The sequence below is a fragment of the Bos taurus genome, chromosome 13 (genome assembly GCF_002263795.3).
Source record: "Bos taurus isolate L1 Dominette 01449 registration number 42190680 breed Hereford chromosome 13, ARS-UCD2.0, whole genome shotgun sequence".
In the NCBI taxonomy this organism is placed as follows: Eukaryota; Metazoa; Chordata; class Mammalia; order Artiodactyla; family Bovidae; genus Bos; species Bos taurus.
In genome coordinates this window covers 3328783-3346936 of record NC_037340.1, presented here as the reverse complement: position 1 = coordinate 3346936, position 18154 = coordinate 3328783, and the positions used below count along the sequence as shown (strand labels likewise).

The following is an 18154-nucleotide window of genomic DNA, read 5'->3' as shown; positions in this document are numbered from 1 at the left end:
TGGACCTTTTATTACTTCGGTCTCGTTAATCTGGTCTTTGTACTGAGAAGAATGAAAGGAGGGCAAATTTTTCCACTCAATGAACATTGAAGTGGCAGTCGAGTAAGCTATTGAGTTCCAGCTCTGCCACCGTCAAAGTCTGTGACCTTGGACAATACATGTGGCTTGTTGAGCCTCAGGTTTCCTCCTGCAGAAAATGAGGAGGTTGAATCAAATGCTTTCACTTCTTTGAAAACTCAGTAGCTATGGTTTATAAACGGGATGAATGACACTTGCAATTTTGTTTTCTTTTTATTGAAAAATATTTCACTCTGACTGTCCATGCTCTGGTCTCTTTACTGAATTACTCAAACTAATGGGAATCTAGTGAAAGAGCTTTGTATTTTCACTTTTCCTTTCCCTAATTCTTAAAACCATTATTTTCTTCTCTGCCTCCCAGGCAAAGGAGAGCCAGCCCTGACAGCCACCCAAGGCAAAACATGGTTTGACAGTGATAAAATGAAAGAGCTAGCTGCCTGTAAATTTAGATCTCTAGCATAGATACTGATTTCCTAGCCTCATGGACATCCCAGTAATTATCTAGAATTATGCATAATTTACCTACTTACATTTTCTAAGAAACTATCAGTTTTCAGGTCAGAGTTTGACAATTTATTGGTTGTCCTGTGGAAATAAATTGGGGGCATCAGGGGCTGGAGTCTTTAATGTGTGCAGTTGGGGCCATAGATGTGAAGCGGCCTCCTATTTATAGCTGAGCAAGCTTAATTGTTGCTTTTCAATCTAAATAGAAAGGCTCTGTTTACTGCTGCTTTTAATTGTTGCAAGTGGTGAAAAAGCATGCAGGGCCTCTTCAGTAAAGGCAATTTAATAAAAGCATTTTGTCAATAAATTATTATTGCCATCATGAAAGCCATGCTCAGCATTCAAATATAAAGCAAGCAACAGCTTGGCTTCTCCCTTTGATGGACTCAGCACAATGCTTTTACATTTTCTTAATTCATTCTATTTTTTCTCCTGTTTTTCATGGACTATTAGAGCTGATAAGGGCACTGTGGATCTTCTTAATCTCTAGCCCTTATTTTACAAAGGAAAGTCTCTGAATTACCTGTTCAGGGCTGGGACATGATTGTGTCTAGAGTCTTTTTTTTTTTCTTTTTAAAGATCATTTGAGAAATCAGAAAATCAATCTGCTTTCTGTGAGTGCTTAGTTGAAAGGGGATTATGGAACCCACCAAAACATTACTTGCATAGTTCTCTTTTGTAAAACTCTTATCAAAATTTTCCACCAAGTATATCACTTTAGCTTCAATTTCCAGGGAACTGAGTAACACAGTATAATGATCCAACCCAGAAGGAAGTTCTCTGTGTGGAAGGCAGGGGATCATATTCTTCACAAATGACCACACAATATTTCCAGGATTGCATACTCTTCCAGAACCTTGCCTTCCTCCTTCAGTTCATGTTTCCTTCTCTTGAACCTGGACTTGTCTTGATGAGTAGAATGCAACCAAAACCACTTTGTGTGACTTCTGAGGCGAGGTCCTAAAAGGCCACTTCCTTTCAGGATGCTTGGAACACAGCCACCGTGTAGAGAGGAAGTTCAGGTTGCATAAAGGAGCCCTACATAGGTGTTCAACAGGGCCGACAGTTGGCATTGACATCAGAGTGATTTTGAGCTGCTCCAGCTGATGACAAGTGCAACTGACAGCTCTCTGTTGGGTCCTGTTGAAATTGCAAGTTCTTAAAGAAGATAAATATTGGTTGAAGCCACTACATTTTGACATGTTATACAGCCACCAAAACTGGAATTCTGTGATACAAATACTATCCCCTTGCATCTCAATTCTCTTTAAAGTCTATCTTCCCCTTTCCTTTATAATGGGCCCTTGTCCATTTTCTTTATTTTTACTAGGGACCTAATGCTACTTCCTCTCGGCTACCACCCCTGACCTTGGATGCAGGGTAGCTCCTCTTGGCTGCGCTCTGCGTGCCGTCGCAGCCGCCCAACACAAGCTGGAATCCTTATCTTTGACAAAGGAGGCAAGAATATACAACGGATTAAAGACAATCTCTTTAACAAGTGGTGCTGGGAAAACTGGTCAAGCACTTGTAAAAGAATGAAACTAGAACACTTTCCTGGAGAAGGAAATGGCAATCCACTCCAGCACTCTTGCCTGGAAAATCCCATGGATGAAGGAGCCTGATAGGCTACAGTCCATGGGGTCGCAAAGAGTCAGACACGACTGAACGACTTCACCTCACTAGAACACTTTCTAACACCATACACAAAAATAAACTCAAAATGTATTAAAGATCTCAACGTAAGACCAGAAACTATAAAACTCCTAGAGGAGAACATAGGCAAAACACTCTCCGACATACATCACAGCAGGATCCTCTATGACCCACCTCCCAGAATATTGGAAATAAAAGCAAAAATAAACAAATAGGACCTAATTAAACTTAAAAGCTTCTGCACAACAAAGGAAACTATAAGCAAGGTGAAAAGATAGCCTTCAGAATTGGAGAAAATAATAGCAGGAGAAGCAACTGATAAACAACTAATCTCAAATATATAAAAGCAACTCCTACAGCTCAATTCCAGAAAAATAAACGACCCAATCAAAAAATGGGCCAAAGAACTAAATAGACATTTTTCCAAAGAAGACATACAGATGGATAACAAACACATGAAAAGATGCTCAACATCACTCATTATCAGAGAAATGCAAATCAAAACCACAATGAGGTACCATTTCATGCCAGTCAGAATGGCTGCGATCCAAAAGTCTACAAGCAATAAATGCTGGAGAGGGTGTGGAGAAAAGGGAACCCTCTTACACTGTTGGTGGGAATGCAAACTAGTACAGCCACTATGGAGAACAGTGTGGAGATTCCTTATGATCCAGCAATCCCACTGCTGGGCATAGACACTGAGGAAACCAAAATTGAAAGAGACACGTGTACCCCAATGTTCATCGCAGCACTGTTTACAGTAGCCAGGACATGGAAGCAACCTAGATGTCCATCAGCAGATGAGTGGATAAGAAAGCTGTGGTACATATACACAATGGAGTATTACTCAACCATTAAAAAGAATACATTTGAATCAGTCTAATGAGGCGGATGAAACTGGAGCCTATTATACAGAGGGAAGTAAGCCAGAAAGAAAAACACCAATACAGTATACTAACGTATATATATGGAATTTAGAAAGATGGTAACAATAACCCTGTATACGAGACAGCAAAAGAGACACTGATGTATAGAACAGTCTTTTGGACTCTGTGGGAGAGGGAGAGAGTGAGATGATTTGGGAGAATGGCATTGAAACATGTATAATACCATATATGACATGAGTCGCCAGTCCAGGTTCCATGCATGATACTGGATGCTTGGGGCTGGTGCACTGGGACAGCACAGAGGGATGGTACGGGGAGGGAGGAGGGAGGAGGGTTCAGGATGGGGAACACGTGTATACCTGTGGCAGATTCATGTTGATATATGGCAAAACCAATACAATATTGTAAAGTTTAAAAAGAAAAAAAAAGAAAATAAGTCTTATAAGTATTGTCAAAAAAAAAAAATTTCCAGGAGAAATATCAATAACCTCAGATATGCAGATGACACCACCCTTATGGCAGAAAGTGAAGAGGAACTAAAAAGCCTCTTGATGAAAGTGAAAGAGGAGAATGAAAGTGTTGGCTTAAAGCTCAACATTCAGAAAACGAAGGTCATGGCATCCGGTCCCATCACTTCATGGGAAACAGATGCGGAAACAGTGGAAACTGTCAGATTTTATTTTTGGGGGCTCCAAAATCACTGCAGATGGTGACTGTAGCCATGAAATTAAAAGACGCTTACTTCTTGGAAGAAAATTATGACCAACCTAGATAGCATATTCAAAAGCAGAGACATTACTTTGCCAGCAAAGGTCCGTCTAGTCAAGGCTATGGTTTTTCCAGTGGTCGTGTATGGATGTGAGAGTTGGACTGTGAAGAAAGCTGAGTGCCGAAGAATTGATGCTTTTGAACTGTGGTGTTGGAGAAGACTCTTGCGAGTCCCTTGGACTGCAAGGAGATCCAACCAGTCCATTCTGAAAAAGATCAGCCCTGGGATTTCTTTGGAAGGAATGATGCTAAAGCTGAAACTCCAGTACTTTGGCCACGTCATGTGAAGAGTTGACTCCTTGGAAAAGATTCTGATGCTGGGAGGGATTGGGGGCAGGAGGATAAGGGGACGACAGAGGATGAGATGGCTGGATGGCATCACTGACTCGATGGACGTGAGTCTGAGTGAACTCTGGGAGTTGGTGATGGACAGAGAGGCCTGGTGTGCTTCGATTCATGGGGTCGCAAAGAGTCGGACACGACTGAGCAACTGAACTGAACTGAACTAATACTACTTCAAATACCATTGCTACTACATCTATTGGTACTACTAAAAAAATAAGATACTTTTTATAGCTAATGTTGAGTGCATATACCTACTGCACTCTACCTATAGATTTAAGTCTTAACATGTACTAATTTATCTAAACTTCATCTTAACCTGGAATGGGTTGAATTGTATCTGTCTTCCCCAAATTTACATGTTGAAATCCTATATCCCAGTATTTCAGAATGTCTGTATTTGGAGACAGGGTCCTTAAAGAGGTAAAATTAGGTTATGAGGGTGGGCCTTAATCCAATTGACTGGTATTCTTCTAAGAAGAGGAGATCAGGCCACAGACATGCACAGAGTAAAGACCAAGTAAAGACATAGACAGAAGATGGTCCAAGCCAAAGAGGCACAACCCTCTAGACACCTGATCTCAGATGTCTAGCCTCCATAAGTGTGAAAAGTACGTTTATATTACAGTCTGTGGTATTTTTTAATGGCAGTTCTAGCAAATGAGTACACAACCTTAAAGCAGTATTGAGCTCAGATGAAGGGTCTATAGATGCAGGAGCTGACACAGAGAGAAGGTAAGTGGCTTGCCCACGGTTAACACAACTTTATTTTCTTTCAGAAATAAGGAAAAATGGCCCAGTAATTTAACTTACATAAAGAGTTTCACAGTTAGTTCGAAGAAAGATTAAAAATTAGAAAAGTCAAACCTACCCTATGGTTGTACCATTTAGCAACAGAGTCCTCAGAAATATGTCCCACTAGTCCTCTTCGCTGAGTTAGGACAAAGTGGCTCCAGGGCAGGCGTGAATGCAGTCACGTTTCACCATGGCTGTGGATGCCAGCTGGGGCCAGAGCATTTCTCTCCCTCTCCATCTGCTTTCCACATCCACACTGATGCCCAGGGCAAAGCTGCACAGAAAAAGAGTGTGGGTTCCTGAACAACTGTGTGGAGTTGAGTCGCTGTCCATCCATATTGAATGAATGAAAAGAATAAATCGTATTGGGTTAAACCAATGGATTTTGTGGGGTTTTGGTTTCATTTTGTTTTTGCTGCTGTGAATTTACCCTTACACATAGAGATTATGATTGGGATTAAACTAGTCAATGCCACTGCTGGGCCACAATAATTGGTTTAGGTTGGGTGCATGCCCGCATGCCCACATGCACCAATGAGATATGAGGAGCTGTTTTCTGAGGGTTCTGGAAAAAGGAAGAGTCTTTCACTGAAACTATTAGAATTGATTCTCCTTTTCCACTTCTCTCCCAACTCAACATGCTAAGCAATTCAAACTTTCAATCTGCTGTAGCCTTTTGCTGGCAGGAGACCACTGTGTGGAGTCAGAGGGCAGAGAGATGGGGAAGCCAGGTGCTAATGACATCACTGGTTTGCTGGATGCAGCCTTGCCTGATTTATCTGTGAACTCCTTCAGTTCTTTAAGACAACTAGGTCACTTCATTGCTTGAGTCTGAGATTTCTGCTCTTAGAAACATACTCAGTGTTACTGAGCTCCAGCTGCCTACACAGAACCCATTAACTACCTTTTACTTCCTCACAGAACCTCTCTTTTACAGATGCCCCATCCTCATGTAGCCCCTATGACCCAGAGGAACCCCTTCAGCTTGAGGAGTGAGTCTGATGGGATTAAGAGTTATCCCCCTTGTCTGTGATTGGTTTGGGAAAAGTCATGTGACCCAGTTCTGGTCGATGACATGTGATGAGAGGATTCCTGGTTTCATCCAGGGAAGTTCTGGCTTGGTCTTAAGAGTAAACTATTCTCTCTTTCCATAACTGAAGTCAGATGAATCTACCATTGTCCCCCGGACAACTTTAAAACATGAAACCAACCACAGGAACAGCAAAGCCAAGGATTATATAGAACCTAAACTCCAGATAACAATATTGAGATCCTGGATCAACCAACTCTTATTACATTTCCTATTAAATGAACTTATATATCCCTTCATTAAAAAAGCTCATTTAGAAATAATTGAAAGTCATCCAATTGTTTGAATAACTGAAAGTTAATGGCTGCATGAACTATCCCAGTGGTACCAAATGCTTCCAATAGAGCAAATAATCTCTTTTCTCTGTCCCCAATGATAGCCAATGTGTACTTTCCTCTTTCTATCTCTATCTCCTTAGGCTATAAATGTCCAAATGGTTTTCTTCTCACATGAAGAGGCATGGAATAAACTCCATGAAATCTCTTCAGACTAGTCTTGAAATAGAAAAAAGGTGTTGAAATACCTTAAAGTGGTCTGTGCTCTATGATACAGCCTAGGAGAGGCTATTTGACAATATCCTTTGCAGTAAGAAGAGCATCAGTTGGCATGTTGTTGGCCTCTTGAGTGAACAGAGGTCTAGAAAAGAGATCAGGCTTATTTCTTCTCTTGTCCAAGATTGTTCTATGATTATATTCAGGGATTAATGACTGATGGTGAAAATGAAATTAGTTGTTAGTCTTAGCCAGGTAATTATGTTCCTGAACTATCAGGAGAGATGGACTTTGAGGCCTCTAATTACATAAAGAAAACTTTCAAGTGTCTAATCTTTATATATAGATTTGGTTCTTATATTTGTAAAATTTCTTCTTCCATTAATGCTACTTGTGTATATTATCAACTCTGGGGGGTAACTATAGCAGGTTTTGTCAATTTCATTATGCAAATAAATTTGAACAGGGAGAGTGATGATTTCTAGGCTGATTCTATTGGTAGACCACACACTGTATGATTTCAGTTCTTTTAGATCTATCGAGATTTATTTTACGACCCAGGAAATGGTCTATCTTGATCTATGTTCTGTTGGCAGTTGAAAAGAATGTGTGTTCCTCCAATGCTGGGGGATACTCTATAAATGTGGACTAGATCCTGTTGGTTGATGGTGTTGTTGAATTCTTGTATATCTTTTCCAATTTTCTAACAAGTTGTTCCGTCAAATATTAAAAGAGAGGGGTAGAAGTCTGAAACTGAACTTATAGATTTGTATACTTCTTTCAGTTTTATCAGGTTTGTTTCATATAGTTTGCATCTCTGTTACCTGGGGGATACACAGTGGGTGTTACTATGTCTTCTTTGTGGATTGACCCTCTCATCAGTATATAATCTCTCTCACTAAGTCTGTAATTTTGTTTTTTGCTCTCAAGTCTAGTCTACTTTATCTGTTATTAACTATCATCTCCATTCAATAGATCTCATTCCATATCTTCCCCCTTACCAGCCCATTATCTCAAGTCTAGTCTACATTATCTGTTATTAACTAGCCACGCCTGCTTTCCTTTGATTACTGTTTCCATCATTTTACTTTCAACCTGTGTATGTTGTGATATTTGAAGTGAGTTTCTTGTAGACAATATATAGTTGGATTACATTTTTTAATCCATTCTGCCAAGGTCTTTTAACTGATATATTTAGACCATTTAAATTCAATGTACTTCAGGTGGCCCTAGTGGTGAAGAACCCACCTGCCAATGCAGCAGATGCAACAGACATGAGTTGGCTTTCTGGGTCAGGAAGGTCCCTGGAGAAGAAAAGGAAACCTACTCCTGTATTCTTGCCTGGAGAATCTCTTCGAGAGAAGAGCCTGACAGGCTACTGTCCATAGTGTCATACAGAGTCAGACACAACTGAAGTGACTTTGCACACATTGATATATTATTTTCCAGGTGACTCGGTGGTAAAGAATCCACCTGCCAATACAAGAGACGTAAGAGATATGGGTTCGATCCCTGGGTTGGGAAGATCACTTGGAGAAGGAAATGGAATTCTGCTCTAGTATTCTTGCCTGGAAAATCCCACAGACAGAGGAGCCTGGCAAGCTATAGTCCGTGGGGTTGCAAAAGAATCGGACATGACTTAGAACATATACATGACACATGCATTGATATATTAGGGCTTAAGTCTGCCGTTTCATTTTTCTTTTGTTTCTGTTTTTCATTTATGATTTTTTTTGTTTTCATAGGAATTATTTGAAAAATTTTTTAGAATTGCACTTGAATTATCTGTAATGTTCATCAATAGTGTATCTCTTTGTGTAGTTTTTTCCTAATGGTTGCTCTTATATGTATGTATACATAAAACTCATCACAGTCTACTCTTGTCATCATTTTACTCATTTGAATGAAGTGTAGACAATCTTATCTCTTTATGTCCATTTATCCTCCTCTGTTCATAACATAATTTTCTTAAATATTTCCTCTACATATTTTAATAAGCATATCAGGCTATGTTATAATTTTTGCTTCAAATATCAAATATAATTTAGAAGTCTCAAGAAGAAAAGGTAATTCTGTTGTCATTATGCATAGTTTTGGTTACTGTATTTCTTCCTTTCTGATGGTCTAGGGTTTCTTCTTTTACCATGCTATTTCTTTTTAAAGAATAGCTGCCCAACTGAGACCAGAACCTCCAAGCTCAGCTCAGTCCCAATTGCAAGCCTTAGATTCAGGAGCTAAAGAAACAGCTATCATTTCAAGTCATTAATTTTGGAGTTGTTTATTACCAGCATTGCTGTAGTAATAGGTAACTGATATCAAATGGATGGGAGGCCCTGTACACCACATACACACACACACACACACACACACACACACACACCTCCAGCAGGCTCTGATGTGTGGAAAAGACTGAGATTGTTTGTAACCCTTGAAGGGAACAAGCCCAGCCCAATGGGTTTAGGCTCTGCCTTCTCAGTTTTTAAGGACCATCTTTTCTAGATTCAGAGATCCCCAGATAAAACAAGACTCTAAGGAATACTGTGTTCCCTTCTAAGTCTGCCCTAGCTTCCCAGGCAAGATGTAGAAAGGCCAGAGAAGCCCTCTCTCCTAGAGGGCAGGCTCTGTCACCTCCATGTAATAGATCTCATCCCATATTTTCCCCTCTTACCAGCCCATTATTACTATCTGCTGTCTTGCCCTCATGGTATTTTGTGCTATGGAGGCTGGTTATGGGCTTTCTCTAATTTGCATAAAAATCAAGAGTTCTCATTACATTCAAAGGAGAAAGGGTGTATCTTTTTATAAGCCACACCAAAGAATCCATGTTTGTTCTAGAACTAGGTTCATGCCCCTTCAGAGTAGAAGACTGTAAAGTTTCTAAAATGCTTATTGCTAAATTCCAGAGTCCCTCTTTCCACAATATGCCAGCAAATTTGGAGAATTCAGCAGTGGCTGCAGAACTGGAAAAGGTCAGTTTTCATTCCAATCCCAAACAAAGGTAATGCCAAAGAATGTTCAAACACAATGACACTCATCTCACATGCTAGTAAAGTAATGCTCAAAATTCTCCAAGCCAGGCTTCAAGAGTACGTGAACTGAGAACTTCCAGATATTCAAGCTGGATTTAGAAAAGGGAGAGGAACCAGAGATCAAATTGCCAACATCCATTGGATCATCGAAAAAGCAAGAGAATTCCAGAAAAACATCTACTTCTCCTTTATTGATTATGCTAAAGCTTTTGACTGTGTAGATCACAACAAACTGTGGAAAATTCTTCAAGAGATGGGAATACCAGACCTCTTAACTTGCTTCCTGAGAAACCTGTATGCAGGTCAAGAAGCAACAGTTAGAACCAGACATGGAATAATGGACTGGTTCCAAATGAGAAAGGAGTACATCAAGGCTGTATATTGTCACCCTGCTTATTTAACTTAAATGCAGAGTAGATCATGCAAAATGCTGGGCTGGATGAAGCACAAGCTGAAATCAAGATTGCCGGGAGAAATATCAATAACCTCAGATATGCAGATGACACCACCCTTATGGCAGAAAGTGAAGAAGAACTAAAGGGCCTCTTGATGAAAGTAAAAGAGGAGAGTGAAAAAGCTGGCTTAAAATTCAACATTCAAAAAATGAAGATCATGGTATCTGGTCTCATCACTTCATGGCTGGATTGGAAACAGTGAGAGACTTTATTTTTGGGGGCTCCAAAATCACTGCAGATGGTGACTGCAGCCATGAAATTAAAAGATGCTTGCTCCTTGGAAGAAAAGCTATGACCAACCTAGATAGCATATTAAGAAGCAGAGACATTACTTTGCTGACAGAGGTCTGTCTAGTTAAAGCTATGGTTTTTCCAGTAGTTATGTATGGATGTGAGAGTTGGACTATAAAGAAAGCTGAGTGCCAAAGAACTGATGCTTTTGGACTGTGGTGTTGGAGAAGACTGTTGAGAGTCCCTTGGACTGCAAGGAGATCCAACCAGTCCATCCTAAAGGAATTTAGTTCTGAATATTCATTGGAAGGACTGATGCTGAAGCTGAAACTCCAATACTTTGGCCACCTCATGCAAATAGCTGACTCATTGGAAAAGATCCTGATCCTGGGAAAGACTGAGGGCAGGAGGAGAAGGGGACAACAGAGGGTGAGATGGATGGCGTCACTGACTCAATGAACATGAGTTTCAGCAAGCTCTGGGAGTTGGTGATGGACAGGGAGGCCTGGAGTGCTGCGGTCCATGGGGTCAGAAAGAGTCGGACACGACTGAGCGACTGAAGTGAACTGAACTCTTTCCATAAAGAGGGTCTCTCTAGCCTTATTTCCATAAACAATTTCTTTTGTTTTTTTGTTTTTTCTTAAACCAATGGTGTCCCTGAACTCAGAGAAGTCAGGATAAGGCTTTGTTTAAGAATTTTTTTCTGTTTCTAGCCATATTTAGTGAAAATGTTAGTCATTTAGTCATGTCCAACTCTTTGTGACACTATGGACTGTAACTCGCTAGGTTCCTCTGTCCATGGAATTAATTCTCCAGGCAAGAATACTGGAGTGGGTAGCTGTTCCCTTCCCCAGGGAATCTTCCTGACTCAGGGGTTGAATCTTGGTTTTCTGCATTGCAGGTGGATTCTTTACTATCTGAGTCACCAGGGAAGTCCAGCAGATAAGTAACCAGTCATTCATTTGACTCCACGGGAGGGGATCCTAATGCTTACCCCCATGGTGAGAGTTGGGGGACAGAAGAAGGGAGCATTTTCTGAGGAAGCATCTCTCCTGGGATGCCATGCTGGGTGGTATGAGTATATCACCTCATCTAAGACTTACTACAACCCCTGATATTGATACTACTGTTATATTCATTTTATAAACAAGGAAATGAAGGTTCAGTAAGGGGAAGCACTTAGCAAATGTCAATCAACAAAAGAATGTAACTTCTACAGGCCTGCTCAGTTCAGTTCAGTTCAGTCGCTCAGTCGTGTCCGATTCTTTGCAACCCCATGAATCGCAGCACACCAGGCCTCCCTGTCCATCACCAACTCCCGGAGTTCACCCAGGCTCACGTCCATCGAGTCAGTGATGCCACCCAGCCATCTCATCCTCTGTCGTCCCCTTCTCCTCCTGCTCCCAATCCCTCCCAGCATCAGAGTCTTTTCCAATGAGTCAACTCTTCGCATGAGGTGGCCAAAGTACTGGAGTTTCAGCTTCAGCATCATTCCTTCCAAAGAAATCCCAGGGCTGATCTCCTTCAGAATGGACTGGTTGGATTTCCTTGCAGTCCAAGGGACTCTCAAGAGTCTTCTCCAACACTACATTCTTCGGTGCTCAGCCTTCTTCACAGTCCAATTCTCACATCCATACATGACCACTGGAAAAACCATAGCCTTGATTAGATGAAACTTTGTTGGCAAAGTAATGTCTCTGCTTTTGAATATGCTATCTAGATTGGTCATAACTTTCCTTCCAAGGAGTAAGCGTCTTAATTTCATGGCTGCAGTCACCATCTGCAGTGATTTTGGAGCCTAGAAAAATAAAGTCTGACACTGTTTCCACTGTTTCCCCATCTATTTCCCATGAAGTGATGGGACCGGATGCCATGACCTTCTTTTTCTGAATGTTGAGCTTTAAGGCAACTTTTTCATTCTCCACTTTCACTTTCATCAAGAGGCTTTTTAGTTCCCCTTCACTTTCTGCCATAAGGGTGGTGTCATCTGCATATCTGAGGTTATTGATATTTCTCCCAGCAATCTTGATTTCAGCTTGTGCTTCTTCCAGCCCAGCATTTCTCATGATGTACTCTGCATATAAGTTAAATAAGCAGGGTGACAATATATAGCCTTGACGTACTCCTTTTCCTATTTGGAACCAGTCTGTTGGTCCACTTCCAGTTCTAACTGTTGCTTCCTGACCTGCATAAAGATTTCTCAAGAGGCAGATCAGGTGGTCTGGTATTCCCATCTCTTGAAGAATTTTCCACAGTTGATTGTGATCCACACAGTCAAAGGCTTTGGCATAGTCAATAAAGCAGAAATAGATGCTTTTCTGGAACTCTCTTGCTTTTTCCATGATCCAGCAGATGTTGGCAATTTGATCTCTGGTTCCTCTGCCTTTTCTAAAACCACTTGAACATCTGGAAGTTCACGGTTCACATATTGCTGAAGCCTGGCTTGGAGAATTTTGAGCATTACTTTACTAGTGTGTGAGATGAGTGCAATTTTGTGGTAGTTTGAGCATTCTTTGGCATTGCCTTTCTTTGGGATCAGAATGAAAACTGACCTTTTCCAGTCCTGTGGCCACGGCTGAGTTTTCCAAATGTGCTGGCATATTGAGTGCAGCACTTTCACAGCATCATACCTTGCTAATTACAGGAGAACATCATTCCCCACCCACCCCCTGCCCCCCCCACCCCACCCCACAACCTTATTCCCTACACACTTTTTCTGAAATTTAAGAAAAAGGAGAGAAGATAATATGGCAACTACCTAGTATCTTTTATAAAGAGTTGATCATTGCTTAAATTCTGTCTCATTTGCATGAAATATTTAAAATAAAATGTTAATATCTTGGATCCTCACTTTCAACCTCATTTACTATCCCCTTCTCCACTCCCAGCCCCAAGAATGAATCTCTACTATAAGTTTCGTGTTTTCCTTCTGGCCCATTTCCATACAGCTCAAAGACCTTTCTGGGATTAGAAAGTTTCATTCTTTTTTCTGCTTCCTTCTAGTGATTTTGGGAACCCCACGCCTTAGAGAAGGTCAGTGACCTCTGCCTGCCCTCTGCGCTTTGCCCACCCCCACCCCCTGCCCACCATGGTGTGTGACATTGGTGCCAAGGGGCAAGTTCAGCCGGAGTGATGTTCTTGGTAGAGCTGAAGTGGTCCACCACAGCTACAGCAGACAAAGCTCTTTGTTCTCAACTCACGCTGCTAATCGTTCAATTCCAAGGACAACCAGGAACATCGCATTTTGTTTCCAGAGCTGCATGATATCTTGGTATGACGCCATCTAGTGTTCCAAACTTTGCTAGCAAAAGAAATGAAGCATCACCTCAAATAAAACAAAAAGACCTCAAACTAGGGGTGGGGGGCAGATATTACTACTAAACTACCTTAAAAGCAAAGCTTGAGTTTTCTTTTTCTTTTTTTATCACCATGGCAGGAGGAAGCACGGGTGTCCCACTTGCATATCCTGACCCTCACCCCTTTGGTGCAGAGGGGCCAGGCCACCAGCTACCAGCACCTGCCCAGCAGGGGAGGCTGAAGTGATGGGAAATCAGTGCCCCCTGGAAAAAGCCCTCAACAATAACTGCTAAGAATTGATACATAAATGCCTTAGCTCCGTCTCTCAGGTAGGATAACAGAAAGGCATGTGTCCAGCACTCCCAGAGTTTTCCAGTGAAATGCAGCTCTATCTGCCAGAGTGCTGGCTGGCCAGAGTGTGCATGCTTTACCAGCTGCTTTCCTCTGGGTCTCAATCCCCTATGCTCCCACTAGCATTTCCTTCACTTCTCAAGTAACCAAGTAAACCATTTCCCTAGGCATCTGTGTCTCAGTGTCTCCCAAATTGAGAAAACTCCTCTGTGGTTGATTGCAAAGTGGCTCCAAACTACTCCCTCCTCTCTGTCTTTACCATGTAATGTTGCAGCTCCTCCCATGAAGCAGTGGGCTGGTCTCGGGTCTGACTTTGGCCACTAGAATATGATGGAAGTGATGGCATGCCAGTTCCAAGCCTCGGCTTCAAGAAAATATATAGGACGACTGAAGGGAACATACTCCATAGCACAGGGAACTCTACCTAATGCACTGTGGGGTGCCAGATGGGGGAGAGATCCAAAAGGGAGGGGATATATGTATACGCACTTTGCTGTGCAGTAGAAGTTAACACAACATCGTAAAGTAACTACACTCCAGTAAAAATTGATTAAGAAAAAGGAATATACAGGACTACTTTTTTCCTCAAATATCATGAGTGGTTTGTCACTAACAGAAACTGATTTAAGTCCATATCTGAGACCCTCCCTTGTATGCATTTCCTTGAATAAGAGTATTATTTACCTTAAGGAAAACCATCTTCTCTGGAACAGAGAGGTTAAACAACCTTTTCAGGGTTGCCCAGCAGAATGTGAATGCAGTAGCTGTCAGAGTCCTGGTTTATTACTTTGCTCCAGGGCCTCTGTGCTGAGTTACCTTGTCTGGGTTTGCCTGCTGGCTGCTGCATTTTCTCCCCACCACGGCTGCCAGTGCAGCTGCTGGTTTTTTCCAAAGCCCTCTTTTCAAAGAGCTGTGAGGTAGGAGGCGCCTGCGTTTTCACAGATTGTGCCAATGACATATGTGTCTACTAGGGATTCAAGTGCTTACAAAACCAGCCTGAGATGCAGAGCTCACGAAAACCACTGCAATTGCTGGATGCTGGAAAATTTATGGAGCTGCAGAGCCAGCAGGATGCAGAGTAAACAGCACTGAAGAGAGTAAGTCTAGCTGTGGCATCCTGACCTTGCCTCTGGTCTCCAAAGTTATTCTCAACCCTAAGAAGCCAGGATTCAAGGACGAAGCATGGCTTCACACAAATGCAGAGCCAAAAAGCATGAGGTTAATTGTCTAACTGAAGGAAGTTCTTGTAGGCTAGGGCAGTGGTTCTCAAAGTAGGATCCTTTTACCAGCGTCACCTGGGAACTTGTTAGAAAATTCTTGGGCCCCATTCCAGACCCTCTGAATCAGAATTTTGGGGGATGGGGCACCATCAGTCTGTTTTATTAAGCCCTCCAGGTGATTTGAATGCAGTCTTAAGTTTGAGAATTACTGATTTAGGGGCATGTTATTACAAAGGTGGCTCACGGCATTGGCATCCGTTGGGAGCTGCTTAGAGAGGCAGAAACTGCACTTAACAAGATCCCCAGATGATCTGAGTACACCTCAAAGTTGAGAAGCTCTGGGTATACATTTCTAGTCTCAAACCTTGAAGTTTGTGATTCACTGGGTCTGGGGGGGGGCCTGCCAACTTATATTTCTAAAAAGCTCCCAAGTATTGCTGATGCTCGGAGAAGGCAATGGCACCCCACTCCAGTACTCTTGCCTGGAAAATCCCATGGACGGACGGGCCTGGAGGGCTGCAGTCCATGGGGTCGCTGGGAGTCGGACACGACTGAGCAACTTCACTTTATTTTTTCACTTTCATGCATTGGAGAAGGAAATGGCAACCCGCTCCAGTGTTCTTGCCTGGAGAGTCCCAGGGATGGTGGAGCCTGGTGGGCTGCCGTCTATGGGGTCGCACAGAGTCGGACACGACTGAAGCGACTTAGCAGCAGCAGCAGCATTGCTGATGCTGTGGTTTTGGGGGCCACACTTTGAGTATCAAGATTCTAGTCCTCAGGCCAGGCTTAGAATCTGGGTCATGGGAGGGTTTCAAGGCAATCAAAGTTTGAGCCATTCTGAACAGACATTCAGGGTGCACATCGCTCAACTCCAGAGACGCCATTCACACAGACTGAGTCAAGGACCTGAAACCCTCAGCTAAGTAAGATAAGAGGCAGGGTAGAATAAAGAGTGGGATTTACAGTTAGAAGTGGATTTGAATCGTAACCTTGCCTCTAACGTAGTATGATCTTGGGAAAATTATTTAAGTCTGTGTTTCAGTGTCCTTATCTGTACAATGGAGATGGTCATACCTGCCCCACTAGATGAGATATTCAATGGTCAGCACACAGAACAAGTGCAGCAAATATTCGTTTGCTCTCAGCCAAGGGAATAGCAGTGTCATCAGATGCACTGTCTCCTTCTCCTCCTCCAGTCTCCTCCCAGGCAGGGGCCTAATTGCCTGCTTCAGGCTGAAGGCCAGGTAAGCGTGATGGGCTTTTCTTTAGCACTCCCAGGGGTCAGATGAAGGTGATACAAGAATAATGCAGGCTATTTATATTAGGAACTCTTCTCATGGGTTTGTAAAAATCGATTCATAAAAATGACCAATGTAGCCAATTTCAAACCACACCCAGGTTTCATCTATCTACCAAAGTCAAAAGAGACAGCAGCATCTCTGGTCCTGACAAGGCTCTCTGTGTTGCCCCTGGTGCCTGGAGTCACACAGAGGCTTTGTGGGGGCACCTTGGCAGGGAAGTCTGCCCTCCTCCACTTAAAGCACACAGTTGGGCCCCTCCCATGCGTTGCTGGTGTTGATTTTGAGAAGAAGACACTCAGGGGTTCTCCAAAACAAATTAAAGACCAAATTAAAGTATGTCTTTGGGGCAAATGGAAAGTCATTTGGGGTACAGAGCAGACTGCAAAATGCCATCAAAGCTTTAAAACCCAAACCGACCAGGGCTGGTAAGAGGCCAGATGAACCTTCATGGTTTCAGAAAATAGACATCCTTAAATTTGCTTTTTTGCACTTTCAGAGAATCAGAGGAAAAGGATAAGTGCTTTTTCTTTTTTTGTTTTTAATTTCAGGGCTTGTTTTAATTTTAGTAGGGGATGGAAGGACTGCTGAGTTTAGGCAAGAATTCAGCCTGAGATAGCCACTAGAGGGCGTCAATGATTCAGGAAAGCTCCTATTTCCAAAAGAGGCCCCAGAAGCTGAAAAGGTCTGATCTGAGTCGGGTGTCTGGGGGAAAGTGGGTTCCTTAAAACCTTTTAGGCAGGTGCTCACCGAAAGGAAGTATCCAGGTCCGTAGGGACGCTAGATAATTAAACAATGTATTTACTGTATTTTTTCTGAATGCAAGCCACTTGTCCTTGGTGTGAAAGTACAGATAAGGGTGTAGGACTTCTAATGAGTCTGTAACTGAAAAGGGCTCAGGGGGTGGTATCAAGGACAAGCTTGGAAGTTGTGGGCCGTCATACCCCATTATTTCTATGTGCTGCCCCAATAAACTTAAAATCAAAATAAAAACAGCATGTTTGCTAGGCAAATACAGTAAGGTCTTCAAGTTTTGCAAACTTTCAAAGATGTGAACATGCATGCCAACCTCTGTATGCCAGCTGTTGTACTGTACTGCTGTACTTTTCAAGGTACTATGAGATTAAAAATGTTTTCTTTATTTTTTGTATCTGTTTATTTTCTACATATTATTTGTGTGAAAAGAATTATAAACCTATCACAGTACAGTACAGTACTATATAGTCAATTGTGTTAGCTGGGTTCCTTAGGCTAACTCTGTTGGACTTAAGAACAAATTGGACTTAGGAACATGCTCTCAGAACAAAAATAGGGGACTTACTGTAGAGTTTTGAGCAAAGTTCCAGATTGTCACCCATAGAACTGTGGTGCTGGAGAAGACTCTTGAGAGTCCCTTGGACTGCAAGGAGATCAAACCAGTCAATCCTAAAGGAAGTCAACCCTTAATATTCATTGGAAGGACTGGGGCTGAAACTGAAGCTCCAATACTTCAGTCACCTAATGTGAAGAGCTGACTCATTGGAAAAGACTCTGATGCGGGGAAAGATTGAGGGCAGGAGGAGAAGGGGATGACAGAGGATGAGATGGTTGGATGGCATCACTGACTCAATGGACATGAGCCTGAGCAAACTCCAGGGGATAGTGAGGGACAGGGAAGCCTGGTGT

At 42.2% G+C, this 18154-nt stretch overlaps 1 long non-coding RNA gene across 1 annotated transcript in view; it reads left to right on the top strand.

The window, feature by feature from the left end:
* LOC132346869 (uncharacterized) overlaps positions 1–17630 on the top strand; it is a 149497-nt gene extending 131867 nt beyond the window's left edge. The window contains exons 2-3 of the long non-coding RNA XR_009496829.1: positions 13327–13594; positions 13760–17630. This is a non-coding gene — a long non-coding RNA (uncharacterized lncRNA). The remainder of the gene's footprint in view (positions 1–13326; positions 13595–13759) is intronic.
* The last annotated feature ends 524 nt before the right edge of the window (positions 17631–18154 follow it).